Source organism: Lactuca serriola, chromosome 4, assembly GCF_051521515.1.
Source record: "Lactuca serriola cultivar US96UC23 chromosome 4, Lser_US96UC23_V15, whole genome shotgun sequence".
Lineage (NCBI taxonomy): Eukaryota > Viridiplantae > Streptophyta > Magnoliopsida > Asterales > Asteraceae > Lactuca > Lactuca serriola.
This window is the reverse complement of record NC_136411.1, coordinates 357,431,546-357,447,831: the sequence shown is the minus strand read 5'-3', so window position 1 is coordinate 357,447,831 and position 16,286 is coordinate 357,431,546. Positions and strand designations below refer to the sequence as shown.

Sequence of the window (16,286 nt, the reverse complement as noted above, 5' to 3'; positions counted from 1 at the left end):
AGTTGGAAGTATAGTGATAATTAACTCTTGTTCAGAAGTGATAGTCAAAATGGAATCTGGAAATGTTTCAAAGTTAGAATTTTCAATCTGTTTAAGATTAGGAAACTTAATGCAAGAAGGATGTTTCCAAGGAGCTGATCTCCTTTGGAATACTCTGTAATGGTTGTTGTCAAGTCTTTATGACTTTGTACATAATTATTACAAGAGGATCAATGCATATAAGTTTAGAATCTAACAGATTTCAGTAAATGGCATGAATTTGGAATTCTTGCATTTGCAGTAAGGATTGGGAGTGTGAAAAGAGAATCATTGAAGTTATGTTCAATTGATCTAGTTCACAAAGTAAAGATCATAGACAAACATAGTATGCATACTTGGTGTATGGCATGACTAGTGTTTAGAAAACATAGTGTGCATGCTTGGAGCATGGGACAACTATTGTTTTAAATTCAAGAATAAAGTTGATAGTTGAAACAGTATACAATGAATAATGTGTAATCATATGGTGATAAATAAAAGGTGTTTTATTTTGTTCAAAGGGTTTGATACCATATTGGATTCAATTATTATTGTGTTTCATTTTGCATGTTTTGACTTCCCGAATAAACTAGGTTATTCTTCCGGAATGACTAAGTTATTCAAACCATCCACAGTCGGTCATATGTTGGAAGTAGATATGAATTAAGACTGTCATGGGTTGGCTTGTAGAGGTCTAAGGTGTTGGACAAAGGGCTACAACACTCATGAGTGCTCATAAGTTCTGAGTATTGGATTCAACCCGCGCTCATTGGAATCACTTCATGGATTTTATCACGAGTGATCATGAGACGATAATATCTTATATTCTTCAAACCTAGAGATATGAGTTGTTACTATGAGTTGGTTGTACATTGATTGCACGAAAACGCATTTGGTAACTCGGTGCTATAAAACGTGCCTTTGTGTATGATTCAACAAGTAGTAGAACAAGCCATATGAGTCGAAGTTTATCCATTCCTTTTACCTTCGGGATAAAAGCGATATCTGTGGGCCCCTCGATGATTTGATGATGACAAATGGAAGTGCTCGGCCGGGCCAGGACTGATTTGATTTGTTCAATTAGTCAGTCGTCATAAATCGGAAATCGGGAAACAACAAATGGACAGAGAGAAAGATTATAATCCATGTCTTAGTCCATATGATATCTAGAATGGAGGAATATATGATCCCTTATCTAATGGACAAGTTCGTTGACAAGATCAGAGTTCGACAACAGCTTTAAGAGCTACGATTGCCAGTTAGGTTTGAAGTCATACGCAATAATAGTTTTAGACTTATCCAAGTGGGAGACTGTTGGATTAATGTCTAAGTCCATAACTATATTTGGTATGTACTTGACCCGACCCGGCATGGTCCATTTGGGTTGCACTTCACCGACACAATTTATATGGATAATCTTTTGAGAATAGTATGTTTATGATTAATATTAATATATTATAAGTTCTAATATATTAATATGGAATCATATTATTTAATTAGTATTGATCAAGAATTAATTTATAATTAATTAAGTGATCAAAAGGAACTAATTAAATATGGACTCTTATATATATGGAATGGGCCAAGTTCATTTAGGTTGGGCTAAGCTTTCATGGATAGTCCATGGAGTGTTTAACCCATGGATCCTAGGAAATGAAAGGTCATGGGTATTAGGGTTTAACCCTAATCCTCCATACTATATAAAGATGTCTTTGGTTGGTGAAATTGGTACTAGTGTGGATACACTAAGAGGGCTAGCCGATTTTACTAAGAGAGAACCAAGTATTCATATTCTCTAAAGTCTTCCAAGGTGTCTTGGTGATTTGTGATTCCACTTGAGGCTTCCACACTATTGGGGCTAAGCTCTTAAAGCTTGAAGACATCAAGCTACATCAAAAGGTATGTCCTCTAACTAGTACTTTGTAGATTAAGAACATCATAATATGCTAGTTAGGATTAAAGCCTTGGAAAGTTCTTATTTGCATGTATAATAGAGAAAACATAGATCCAAGGTTTATAGGGTTGCATGTACACCATAGGAGTGTTAGAATGCTCAAAACCCAACACCTGTATCATCCGGGCAAGGCTAACGTGGTGGTCGACGCCCTGAGTCATAGAGCGGAGAGTGCCCCGATTTGAGATGTGTGCATGAGGATGACAGTGATGACTTCAGTCTTGGATACCATTTGAGAAGCCCAGGCGGAGGCCATGAAACCAAAGAACCGCAAGAGGGAGCGGGTGTTTGGGCAGGTTTTCGAGTTTGTGATGGATAGCCGAGGACTTATGACTTTCCGAGGGCGGATTTGGGTGCCCTATACGAGTAGAGTTCGGCATATACTAATGGAGGAGGCGCATAAATCGAGGTTCTCGATCCATCCTGGGGCTACTAAGATGTACTTAGACCTGACGAAATATTATTGGGGGCCATGTATGAAGAGGGATGTTGCCTAGGTAGTTGAGAGGTGATTGACCTGCCGCCAGGTCAAGGCAGAGCACCAACATCCACATGGTCCATTACAGCCCCATGAGATTCCCTAGTGGAAGTGGGAGCATATATCGGTGGACTTTATCACCAAGTTGCCAAGGACTGCACGAGGAGTTGACGCGATTTGGGTGATTGTGAACCGATTCACCAAGAGTGATCACTTCCCTGCTATTAGTAAGAGCTCTTCTGCGGAGAGATTGGCTGAGATCTATGTGAGAGAAGTGGTAGCACGTCATGGGGTTCCATTTTCGATAGTGTCGGATCGGTACGTGCGTTTTACTTCCAGGTTTTGGAAGAAGTTTAATCAGGAGTTGGGCATGCACTTGCATTTCAGTACTGCATATCACCCACAAACCGACGGGCAGAGTGAGCAGACGATTCAGACGCTTGAGGACATGTTGCGTGCGTGTGTCATGGACTTCGGAGGAAGTTGGGATACCTACATACCACTGGCTAAGTTTTCTTACAACAACAGCTATCATTCGAGTATTGGTATGCCTCCCTGATGTGCACAAAAGTACTCACTAAATTTAATATTTATAACCTAACAAACTTAACTAACTATGCACTTATAGGCAGTGTACCTAGTCAGATTACAGTATAGCTTGGGTAAGTCGGGTGTCGATCACAGGGAACGGTGTTCTAATTAATTTACTTACTATTAAATTAACCTAATTTATTAACAAGTTTAATATGGGGTTTTATCTGGTTTTACAAGATCAGATGAACTTAAATCAAATTCAATAAATAAAAACACACTCTTGTTTAGTTTGAATCCACTTCTTCCTTATGGCTAGCTAACGATTATGGATTATTAAGTTGGTTTTTAGTTGTATTAGTAATTTAGTTCTATCTTACCAATAATTAACTAATTCATGTCAAACCATGTATGTTCACACATAATTAAACACAGAACTAATTATGAATGTAAATATTCTATGTAAGATTTGTTGTATAAACACAATTATGATCACAATTCACGTTCTCTAGCACAGCTAAACTTTATTTATTCTAATTACTAACTAAGATTGGTCAATCCTAGCTCTAACAATTCAATGTTCACTAAATTATTAGGTAAACAGGTTCATGCAGTTTAATGGTCACTAAGCTACACAGAACATGCAATCAAGCAATTAGATAAACAAACAGTAGCATGCTAGGTTATATAAATCAAACACAAGTAAATTTTACCAACTAAACTTAATCCATAAGCATATAACTATTCATAAGTTTAAAGCTTCATCTAGCTAAACAAGAGTAGCTAGATTCAGCTGCTCATCATAGTAATTAAACTAACACAGCTAAAACTAATGAAAGACATGTTCTTATTTAACTAAAATATAAACCTTTACTTCTTTTGGTATTGAAAACCCTCTTCCAGAACCTTTCTTTCGCTCTGAATCGTCTCCTGGAACTCTTTTTCTTCTGCCAAAAGCTTTCCTTTTCGTAATAATCAGGAGGACTTATATAATCCTTAAAAACCCGCGCCACGTCGTGGCCAGGATACGCCACATCGTGGGCTTCAAGCAATCCGTATCCTTCAAGGAAATCCTCCGCGTCGCGATGTTTATCTTCTGGAACACCCGTGCCACGTCGTGGGCTTCATCGCCACATCATGAATTGAGCGTTTATCGTGAATTTATTATTTTCTTCCCATGTTCCCCATTTTGTCACCTTTGGTCCCTCTCTTCGAAAATAATTTATATTGACTGAAAATAACAATTTACACTCATAAGTATCATTATTCTAAACATATTATCAATTTATTAATAAAAATGTACTTAAATATTGCCTAAAACTAAGTATAAATATGACAATATCAAAATACCCCACACTTAGGCTTTGCTTGCCCTCAAGCAAATTTAAACTTAATTCTTAATTACTAACACTGCACAGAACAATCCGACTCTAGTTCAGCCATTATGCCAAGACCTCAACGCATGCATTTGTGTCTAAAATTTTCCTAAAGTACCCCCCCATACTTTAAATACTCACAATCTTCATAAACACTCGCCCACTTTTTCCGAACAATGCTCATTTTATATAACCCTCCGAATCCATCCTCAAAAAACCTCCTTATCCTCAAGGTATTTTTTAGTTGAGAAACCTAAGCATACATAATCTAAAATTGCAATTATCGATACCACTATGGAGCTCTTTGGAATTCTTCATTTCTTTGACATTTGAACTCTTTGAATTCACCACCTTATTTGATTTGATTTCTTGGTATCTTCAACTTTTTTGGATTTCATGGAATTTTGATCTTTTGATCTTCCCTTTATTTGCTCCAAAATTCTTCACACTTTACTCGTAATTCTCTCTCTTTTTTTTATATTACATGTACCTCACTTTTTCACTCAAAACCTACATGCTTAAGCAGAGGCGCTCAACCTCAACCTTTATTGGCTAACGATAATAATTTTCCTGGATACATTTCAGGTTTAGGCTGCTAAACATATTGCATCCCTCAAACCAAGCGGGGTTGTGTTTTTGTTCCATGATTTCACTAAAATAAGGGAGGCCACAAATGCACTATAACGTATATTGGCTCAACTAAACATTTGAACTTTCATCGGATCATCCCGCATAATACTAGCAATTATAGCTCAAATTATTATTACTAGATTCAATTATTAAAAATTTGAATTTTTCAAAATTTTCAATTTTTACTATCAAATTCTATGATTTTCTAGCAATTTACTACTTCTACCCCTACCCCACACTTATTTCATACAATGCCCTCATTGTATGCATAAAAATAAATCAAAATTAAAGAAAAGGGAGAAAAAGGAACAGACTCCCCTGGGATAGTGGCGTGAGCATCTCCAAAAGTGTGGAAAATGTGCAATTGGACTTCTAAAAATAGAAACTTGGTGTAGAACTGGTTGAATACGTAAATAAACCTCCACATGACTCGAAACTTCAATTCTTCAAAGTGGGTATTTGTGAGGAAAAATGTGGCAATTATAAACTGGGTCACGTTGTGGCAGGTAACTAGCCACGTCGTGATATGGGTTGAAACCACGAACACCAAATTGCTGAATTTCTTCAAACTGCAAGAGCGCCACGACGTGGCACAAGGATTCCACGTCGTGGAAACTGGGCATCAGCAGAAAATGGCTTATTTGTTTTAGTGACTCTAGCAACTTTGACCAATGGCTAACTGGTTTCAGACACTTCTATGCAAATATATTTCCCAACGATAACCTCTCTCCTAATATACCCCACACTCATCTTGAATTGTGGGTTCCGACTCACAACTCTAAGCTTCCTTGACTAGACAAACACGACTCGAAAGTTAACCTTCTATGCTCCTTAGAATTCCAACGCTAATCTGAATTAATTAACAACCCAAAAGAAATAAAAAGTAACATCATAGTTTAATAATGTTTTTACATCACACACCAAAGTCAACATAAAAAACTACTCAAAAACAAAACAAAAGTAATAAAATCAATCATCATCTTGAGCTTGTGCTTCACTTGGCCCTGCCCCATCATTTTGCGGACGCCATAGCTCCTCCCATGTCGGAAAATAGGGATATTGTGGTGGCATAGAAGGTGGTCAGGTCACACCCAAATGCGAATAAATACCCTCAGTAAGTTGGGTATGGTAAATGGCATGACCCCGTAGATTATCCAAATACGTTCCCACCCGACTCTGAAAAGGGTCGGTGGGCACTCCCTGCACATACTGCGAAGCAGCACGCTCTCGCTCGACTTCACCTCTAGCCCACACATTCTGACGCCTCGGTCTGGCTGGTGGTTGCTGTCCCAGCTGCACCTCCTCCTGCTCGTCATCTATCGGTGGTATAACAAAACGACCCCCGATATTCACCACCGCTCGCATCACACCCAAGAATTGAATGGTCAAGTCTGTGTCTGGGAATCGAGTAAGATTCCTCACAAAGTCATGGGTCAAAATATGATATGACCTAGCCAGGCGAGTAACCAAATGCCCCCTAGTAATCGGGCTCCCGGGCCTAGAATTGGCCGCTTTTTTCCCCACAAACCTTGCCAACATATAAGGTAAATCACAGCAAACTCCCGGGGTAATAAGAGTCCATAAATAAAATAGATTATGGATGGGGACCTTATCACCATGATGCTTGTGATTTATTGAAAAAGTGATAAGGCGGTGCAAAAATCGGAAAACAGGATTCCGAATTTGTGACTCACTCAAGTCACGAGTGTTGTACTCATGGTTAGAAATGCCCCGCCAAAACTGCACATCCAAAGTACCCGGAGCAAAATCCCGCACACATCCAAGCAAAAACGGAATAAAAAGCGGAGATTGCGTCTCCACTTCCGTATAGAGCCCCATACGCCAAGCAAATTCCCGAAGACTACACTCTCGATATACACCACCCAAACGAAACACAAGTGCCTGGTTGTAGGTGAAATCAAGGGTGCGTTCCTCGAAGCAGACGGTAGAGAAAAACTCCACCGATAATTCCCGGTACACGGGTTCTTGAATGGCAAATAAATTCCTCCACACGTGACAAGTGAACGAAAATTGATCTCCAACATAAGTCTTCGACCAATAACGTTCCAATTCCGCTATCATTCCCACTCTACCAAGCCATCCCCAGTCGATAATTGGGGCTATTGCAAACTCCCTATTCTATAACCATCCAAGCCGATTCTCGTAGGTTGTTAGCAACGGTTGGGGAATGTTTTGAGGAAACTGGTATAAAGGATGTATGCTTGCTACATCTATCGGGTTTTCCTCCTGTGGAATAGCTCGTCGTGGTCCCATTTCTGCAAACAAAAGCAAACCAAAGCAGCAAACAACCAACACATTAAACAATTTAAACCTGTTCACAGAAGTCACGATGTGGCCAGGCTGCGCCACGTCGTGGGTCGCGTTCGTTCACAGGTTCCAGATCGGACTATTCGCATGCCGTATCTACCAAAATTAGTAGTTGGGGTTTCTTCCTATGACCATTTAAGGGATATTTAATCTAAAATCAACCACTATATTCAACCAATTTCGTAAATCATAACCCTAATCATGAAAACTTGAAATTGGAAGAAGTACTACAAAATAATGAGTAAAACACGTACCAAGTAGATTAATTGGCAAGATCTTGCAAGGAAATTGGAAGTAGAATAAGAAATTGGCAGTGGGGTTATGATGTTCCCGTTCGTGCGGCAGTCTCCAAATGGGGAGTGATAATTATCGGTCAAAGGGTTTAAAGCAATTGGTCCCCCCCCCCCCCCCTGATTTTTAAAGGCCACGACGTGGCTGGCTATGCCCACGTCGTGGACCTTAAGTCTGCTTTAGAATCGCGTGTTTTCACTTCGACCCACGATGTGGCTGGCTATGCCCACATCGTGGAAACTGCCAGATGCAAAATTTTAATAAAGTTTATCACATTAACTAATTTCTTTGCATATCATTCATTATTTAAAGTTCCCTATAGCTAATTCTCTACTAATTACCAGTTTTTAGATGATGAATTGATGTTTTTCCCTAAATAAAAACTAAAAGAAAAGAAAGAAAAGAAAAAAAAATGCAAACCAAACTCGGGTTGCCTCCCGAGAAGCGCTTCTTTTTCTCAGAGTCATTAGCTGGACTTCGTGCCTTCTACGTTGAATCTTCGGAAGAGTCTACCACCAGGATCTTTTGTTCCTTGAATCGCCGTTTGTAAGCTTGAACTCTCCTTTTGTACGCCTTCTTTGAATTTTCCTTTTTTGCTTTTCCATCTTCTTCAAGCTTGCGTTTTGTGCCCTTCGTTTGTTCCTTGCACTCCATAGCATTCTCCTCCTCTTTCACCACCGGCTTTGTTACTCTTGAAGTAACTTCCTCTTGATCACTTGTCATTTCCTCGTCCTCTTCGCTCACCCAAGAAGGCGGGCTCTTGTAAGCTATGACTTCAATCAAATACGGAACAGATGCCCTTGGTTTTGTCCTCTTGACTTGATGAACTACCTTTATCTCTTCTTCCATAAGCTTTTCCAGCTCTTCTAGTTCATTCTCCTCATTAATTGTGAACACCTCTTCTTTATCTTCTTGAAAGCCATCTCTTATCCCGAAGACTTCTTGTTCATCCCCAACCCTCAAAGTGAGCTTGGACTCGCGGATATCAACAAGGCCACCAGCAGTGTTAAGCAACGGCCGACCAAGGATTATCGGAACATCCGGATCTTCTTTCATGTCCAAGACTACAAAGTCTATCGGAAAAACAAATTTTCCAATTTTTACCAAAATATCCTCCATTATGCCTCGGGGTTGTGTCACCAAACGATTCGCCATGTGAATCTTCATTTTTGTAGCCTTCATCTTCTGAATCTCCAATTTTTGATAAAATGAAAAAGGCATTAGATTAATGCTAGCCCCGGAATCGGCTAAAGCATTAACCTTCATTTTATTCCCAAACTCACATGGAAGAGTGAGGTGTCCAGGATCCCCCATCTTTTCTGGTGTTTCCCCCAATATAGCCTTTGAAGTTTGTTCACTTAGAACCATTGTAGACTGCTTCTTTAATTGCCTTCGAGTGTCTATCAAGTCTTTGCAGTAATTTATGGTTCTCGGGAGCTTTGGATAAGGACTCGACAAAGGGAGTATTAATTGGAATCCCCTTCACATGCTTCACAAACTCTAAATGTTCCTTCTCTAGTTGACTAAGTGTTGCTCGGGTGGGAAATGGAAAAGGTGGATGATAAGCTGGAATAGACTCAAAGGATTTTTGTTCAGACTTGCGCCACGTCGTGGCAAGAGGAGTGCCACATCGTGGCGATCCTGGTTTAGCAATTTTTTCATTTTCGATCATTGATTTCTTGGGCTGCTGCGGTTCTTCTTCCAATGCCTCCAGGAACTTAGAGATTGCAGCTTCTTCAGTGTCGATGGCCATTACGTGAGATTGGGTCTTTACTTCGGGGTTCTTCGGGGACAATTTTTCATGAACTAGAGTTGCTAGTTGACCAAATTGTACTTCAAGGTTATGGATGGAGGCTTGCTGATTCTTTATCAAAGCTTGTTGTTCCATAATGGCGGAATCTGTGGCATTGTGTCTCTTTTCCGAAGCCTCCATAAACTTCATCAAAATGGTCTCTAGGTCGGGTTTCTTCTCGGCTGGTGGCTGCTCCTTTTGATAAAGGCCTCGACCTGTCTGCCTATACTTCTTTTCTTTTTGCTTCTTATACTCTTCATATGGCAGCCACTCCTTCTTCGGTTTCCTCTAGTCTTCATCAAACTTATCCCCACTAGAGTAGCACACTTGAGCTTTTCTGTTCCCAAACTCATCCACATTGCAGTCCTTGGTCAAGTGTGGACCACTGCATCGCTCACACCCCATTCTTATGGCATGTATCGACTGGTCCATTTGTGTTATCCTGCGATCCATGTTATTCAGCATGGCCATGACAGCTACAATTTCTTCAGTTTGGGCCCCTCCACCGCCTTTGCTTCCATCTTGCCTCAGGTTATGGTATTAGCGGGAGCGTTTTGCGAATTCTTCAATTAGCTCCTTGACCTCCCTTGGATTTTTCTTTGTCAACGGTCCTTGAGAATCAAGGAGTTGTCTTGTCATCACATTGACCCCATCATAAAAGATTGACATCTCTTGCTGCACATTTAGGTCATGTTGAGGGAAATTTCTGAGTAAGCCCTTGTACCGCTCCCATGCTTCGTATAGTGACTCCCCCGGCTGTTGCTCAAAGTTGGCTATTGCCTTCTTGAGTTTGGCTATCTTGGATGGCGGGCAAAACTGGTCCAAGAATTGCTCATGCATTTGAGCCCAAGTGGTGATTGTACCCGGTGGGAGTGCTTTTAACCACTCCTTAGCAGCTCCTTTGAAAGTGATGGGAAGCATCCTAAGCAAGACTGTGTTTCTGTTGACATTTGGGACATTGAAGTAATCTGCAATGTCGTTGACTTCATCTAGATGCTTAAAAGCATCCTCATGACTTTCCCGAAAAATGGGATGTCCTTCAGTGCGGTCAATATGTGTCCCTTCAGCTCGAATGTGGCAGTGGCAGGTATTGCAGGTTGGACTAAACCGGGACCCATATCTTCTCGGATCCGCTTCTTGTATGCTCCCATGGACATTTCTTCAATCGCTGCCATCTCGTTCCTTGGCTCGTTCTCGGGTTCGCTTGTGTGTTCTTCAAATTTTGGCTCGGTATCGCTTTCGGACTCGGTCTGCACGGGTGTATGATCCAAATGCTCAAGATTGCTCTTGTACTTCGCTGATGAACTTGACTCTCCTGTCTTCTTTCCCGAATTCCTAGAAAAGGCTGACTTCAGTTCTTGCAAGGGCATCTTTTTCTTGTGAAGTGCAGACTCGGGGTCTTCCAGTGGTGGCCCCAAGTGTGTGTTTGAGCTTCTGGTCATGAACTCTTGCAACTTGCTAAACTAAAAACGTAAAACTGAACAAAAATAAGAAAAACTAATTTCAAATAAAAAAAAATCTAGTTTTTTAACTGTCCACGTCGTGGCGAGAGGAGTGCCACGTCGTGGACTCTGTGAATAACAGAAAAAATAAGCTAAAAACTAAATAAGCTAAAAACTAAGCCGTTCAATTTAATGCAAATAAATAAGCTAAAAACTAAGTCGTTCCCCGGCAACGACATCAAAAACTTGATGTGCACAAAAGTACTCACTAAATTTAATATTTATAACCTAACAAACTTAACTAACTATGCACTTATAGGCAGTGTACCTAGTCAGATTACAGTATAGCTTGTGTAAGTCGGGTGTCGATCACAGGGAACGGTGTTCTAATTAATTTACTTACTATTAAATTAACCTAATTTATTAACAAGTTTAATATGGGGTTTTATCTGGTTTTACAAGATCAGATGAACTTAAATCAAATTCAATAAATAAAAACACACTCTTGTTTAGTTTGAATCCACTTCTTCCTTATGGCTAGCTAACGATTACGGATTATTAAGTTGGTTTTTAGTTGTATTAGTAATTTAGTTCTATCTTACCAATAATTAACTAATTCATGTCAAACCATGTATGTTCACACATAATTAAACACATAACTAATTATGAATGTAAATATGCTATGTAAGATTTGTTGTATAAACGCAATTATGATCACAATTCACGTTCTCTAGCACAGCAAAACTTTATTTATTCTAATTACTAACTAAGATTGGTCAATCCTAGCTCTAACAATTCAATGTTCACTAAATTATTAGGTAAACAAGTTCATGCAGTTTAATGGTCACTAAGCTACACAGAACATGCAATCAAGCAATTAGATAAACAAACAGTAGCATGCTAGGTTATATAAATCAAACACAAGCAAATTTTACTAACTAAACTTAATCCATAAGCATATAACTATTCATAAGTTTAAAGCTTCATCTAGCTAAACAAGAGTAGCTAGATTCAGCTGCTCATCATAGTAATTAAACTAACACAGCTAAAACTAATGAAAGACATGTTCTTATTTAACTAAAATATAAACCTTTACTTCTTTTGGTATTGAAAACCCTCTTCCAGAACCTTTCTTTCGCTCTGAATCGTCTCCTGGAACTCTTTTTCTTCTGCCAAAAGCTTTCCTTTTCGTAATAATCAGGAGGACTTATATAATCCTTAAAAACCCGCGCCACGTCGTGGCTAGGATACGCCACGTCGTGGGCTTCAAGCAATCCGTATCCTTCAAGGAAATCCTCCGCGTCGCGATGTTTATCTTCTGGAACACCCATGCCACATCGTGGGCTTCATCGCCACGTCGTAAATTGAGCGTTTATCGTGAATTTATTATTTTCTTGTCTTTCAAGCCTCCCATGTTCCCCATTTTGTCACCTTTGGTCCCTCTCTTCGAAAATCCTTTATATTGACTGAAAATTATAATTTAAACTCATAAGTATCATTATTCTAAACATATTATTAATTTATTAATAAAAATGTACTTAAATATTGGCTAAAAATAAGTATAAATATGGCAATATCACTCCCTTTGCGCTTATGTATGGGAGAAGGTGTCGGACTCCCATTTGATGGTGAGAAGTGGGACAGAGAGTGATGGATGGCACGGAGATAGTACTGAAAACGACCAAGAAGATTCAACAAGTCAAACAGAGATTACTGACGGTGCAAAGCCGCTAGAAGGGTTATGCGGAAAGGCGACAATCAGAGTTTGAACTTTAGGTCGAAGACTTTGTACTCCTGAAGGTCTCCCCTTGGAAAGGGTGATCCGATTCAAGAAATGGGTCAAGATGGGACCCCGGTAAATCGATACTTTCAAAGTGACCGCCAGAGTGGGCAATATGGCATACCAGTTGGAGCTACCTGCGGAGTTGAGTCAGATCCATGACAGCTTCCACGTGTCTCAGTTAAGGAAGTTTGTGGCGGATGAGACAGCAGTGGTACCGCTAAAGGACACTCATGTGGATGTGACCCTAAATTATATTGAAAGGCCGATCGTGATTTTGGATCGAAAGGTGAAAGTTCTGAGGAACAAGGAAGTGCCCCTAGTTCAAGTCCAGTGGAAACATCGAAGGGGGTCCGATTTGACCTGGGAGCCGGAGTAAGAGATGCGGGAGCAACATCCAGAATTATCTGCGGAGCATGACTTCGAGGGCTAAGTCTGATTCTAGTGAGGGAGAATTTTAACATCTGGAATCCTAGGTACATCATTTTGATTATTTATTTTTGAAGTTTATATAGAGATTTGACGAGTTCATGCTATGACTCGTCAAGTCGAGTCGCGCATGGTCACAAGGGTTTAATGGCCTACTCGACGAGTCCAAGAGGCTACTCGCCGAGTAGGCGCTGGAATGACAACCCCAAAATCCCCGGGTATGGGACCTATTTAAAGGCACTAATAGCCTCCTTGGACAGCCACACTTCACAGAGAAAAACCCTAACCAACCCCTTTCATTGTGTAGAGAGATAGAGAGAGAGAGAGAGAGAGACCATTTTGAGCATTCTTGTGCATCTTGGAGGAAGGATTGGAAGAGCTTGGTGGATCAAACCAAGGGAGAGTTGTGGATCTTGCATTCTTCTATCATTACCTACTATTTTAGAGGTAAAAAGCTCTCATCTTGGCCACATATTCATTAAATCTCATTTTTGGGTGTTTATAGTGTTTTCTCCTAAACCATATTGTGTTCTTGAGTTAGTTGTGCATGGTTTGAGGTTAGAACCTCAGATATGGAATAGAGAAGGCCTTGATAGTCTAGAGATTCGAACTTTATTGAGTTAGAGGCAGGTCCACATGCATTTAACCTTCCGTGGAGCTTGTAATGGCATTATGGAGCATTTATACCACACATGAATGTAAAGATCGAAGCTTTACGTGACATTCGACCCAGGGAGCCTAGATCAAGTGTTCGTGGTGATATATTTTCCCTAAAACATTTGAATGGGAGTATGGACTGGATGAACTCGCCGAGTCCATGAGCAGACTCGACGAGTCGATTAGGGTTTACCTGATATAGTCTGAACACGCTACATGTTGGCTTTTGAGCATTCTAACACTCTTATGGTGCACATGCAACCCTAAATACCTTGGATCTATGTTTCCTCTAATATACATGCAAATACTAATATTCCAAGGAATTACCCTATCTGGCATACAATCATAGATACTTGGGTAATAATATAGATAGAATACATACCTCTTGTAGTGTAGCTTGACTCCATGGGGCTTGAGTGCCTAGTGCCTCAAATTTGACACCTCAAATGGCTCACACAACATAAAATGCTCTTGGAATAACTTAGAGAGAAATCCACACTTCATGAACTCGGCTAGACCTTATTTTACCCACACTAGTAACCGATTTTGGTGAATAATATGGTGCTTATACAGTGTCTTACAATTAGGGTTACACCATGTAAACCCTAATTGTAATGACCTTTCATTTCCATGACCCATGGGTTATGTAACCTCCATGGAGCATCCATGGAGCATCCTATGGGTTTAACCCAACTTGATTATCCATGGAGCTTAGGCCCACTATATAAGTTATGGATGATTCACACAATCAACCCATATATTTAATTAGTCTTCTTTTGATCACATAATTAAACCATAAGTGTCTTATTTCTCTCATTTAGTCTATCCAAGTGCACGATGCCATGCAACCCAAATGGACCATGCCGGGTCGGGTCAAGTACATACCAAATATAGTTATGGACTTAGACATTAATCCAACAGTCTCCCACTTCGATATGTCTAAAACTATTATTGCATATGACTTCAAAACCTAACTAGAAATCGTAGCTCTCAAAAGCCATTGTCGAACTCTGACCTTGTCACTAAACTCTGACCTTGTCAATGACTTGTCCATTAGATAAAGGATCATATATTCCTCCATTCTAGATATCATATGGACTGAGACATGGATTAATAATTATTCTCTCTGTCCATTTGTTGTTTCCTGATTTTCAATTTATGACGACTGACTGATTGAACAAATCACATAAGTCCTGGCTTGGCCAAGCACTCAGATGTGTCATCACTAAATCATCGAGGGGCCCACATATATCACTTTTATCCCGAAGGTAAAAGCAATAGATAAACTTCAACTCATATGGCTTGTTCTACTACTTGTTGAGTCATACACAAAGGCACATTTTATAATATCGAGTTACCAATGTGTTTTCGTGCATTCAATGTACTATCAACTCATAGTAATAACTCATATCTCTAGGTTTGAAGAATATAATATATTATCATCTCATGATCACTCGTGATAAAATCCATGAAGTGATTCAAATGAGTGTGGGTTGAATCTAATACTCAGAACTTATGAGTACTCATAAGTGTTGTAGCACCACTTTGTCCACCAACTTGGACCTCTACAAGCCAACCCATGATAGTCTTGATTCATATCTACTTCCAACATATGACCGACTGTCGATGGTTTGAATAACTTAGTCATTCAGGAAAAATAACCTAGTTTATTCTAGAAGTCAAAACATGCAAAACGAAACACAAGAATAAATGAATCTAATATCGTATCAAAACTATGAATATAAATAAAACACTTTTTATTTATCACCATGCTGATTACTCATTATTCATTGTTTCGGTTTTATCAACTTTATACTTGAATTTAAAAAACACTAGTTGTCCCATGCTCCAAGCATGTACACTATGTTTTCTAAACAATAGCTTTGCAATACATCAAGTATGCACTCTATGTTTGTCTATGATCCTTACTTTGTCAAATAGATAGATTGAATGTACTTTCAATGATTCTCTATTCACACTCCCAAATCCTTATCAAAAAAATGTAAGAATTCAAAATTCCTAACATTTACCAAAATCTATTTAGATTTTAAACTTATATGCGCAGACCCTCTTATAATGAATATGTACAAAGTCACAAAGACTTGTCAACAGTCATTACAGGTTATTTCAATGGAGATGAATTCCATTGGAAACATCCTTCTTGCATTAAGTTTTTCTAATCTTACATAAATTGAATCACTTCTACCTATGGAATCATTTCCATATTCCCATTTTGAGTATCACTTCTGAACAAGAGTTGTCTCTTTTCCAGAATATGTCAATATGGTCCTTCCAATATTAACATTATACTTTTAACTGCCCTTGAGCAACTAATCATTGGTAAAACCTTAGATTGTCCTCGACAATTGCTTAATCACTTTAGTCATATCCAATTCTAGACCTTTTTCCCCTTGATGCCCGAAGGCATTTGGAAAATTTTGAATGGATAAATATTATAGCACATGCAATCGATCTCGTACCCAAAGCAAACGGGACACGATTCATGATGTCTCACATAAAGACGTGATTCTAGACCAGTCTTTTGCTACAATAATTTGTGTTTGCCATGTTTTCTAAATT

At 39.3% G+C, this 16,286-nt stretch overlaps 1 non-coding gene across 1 annotated transcript; it reads left to right on the top strand.

Moving 5' to 3' along the window:
• The first annotated feature begins 10,083 nt into the window (after positions 1 to 10,083).
• LOC145103466 (small nucleolar RNA R71) lies at positions 10,084 to 10,190 on the top strand. The gene has a single exon (XR_013706558.1). It is a non-coding gene; the product is annotated as a small nucleolar RNA R71 (small nucleolar RNA).
• Positions 10,191 to 16,286: the final 6,096 nt, after the last annotated feature.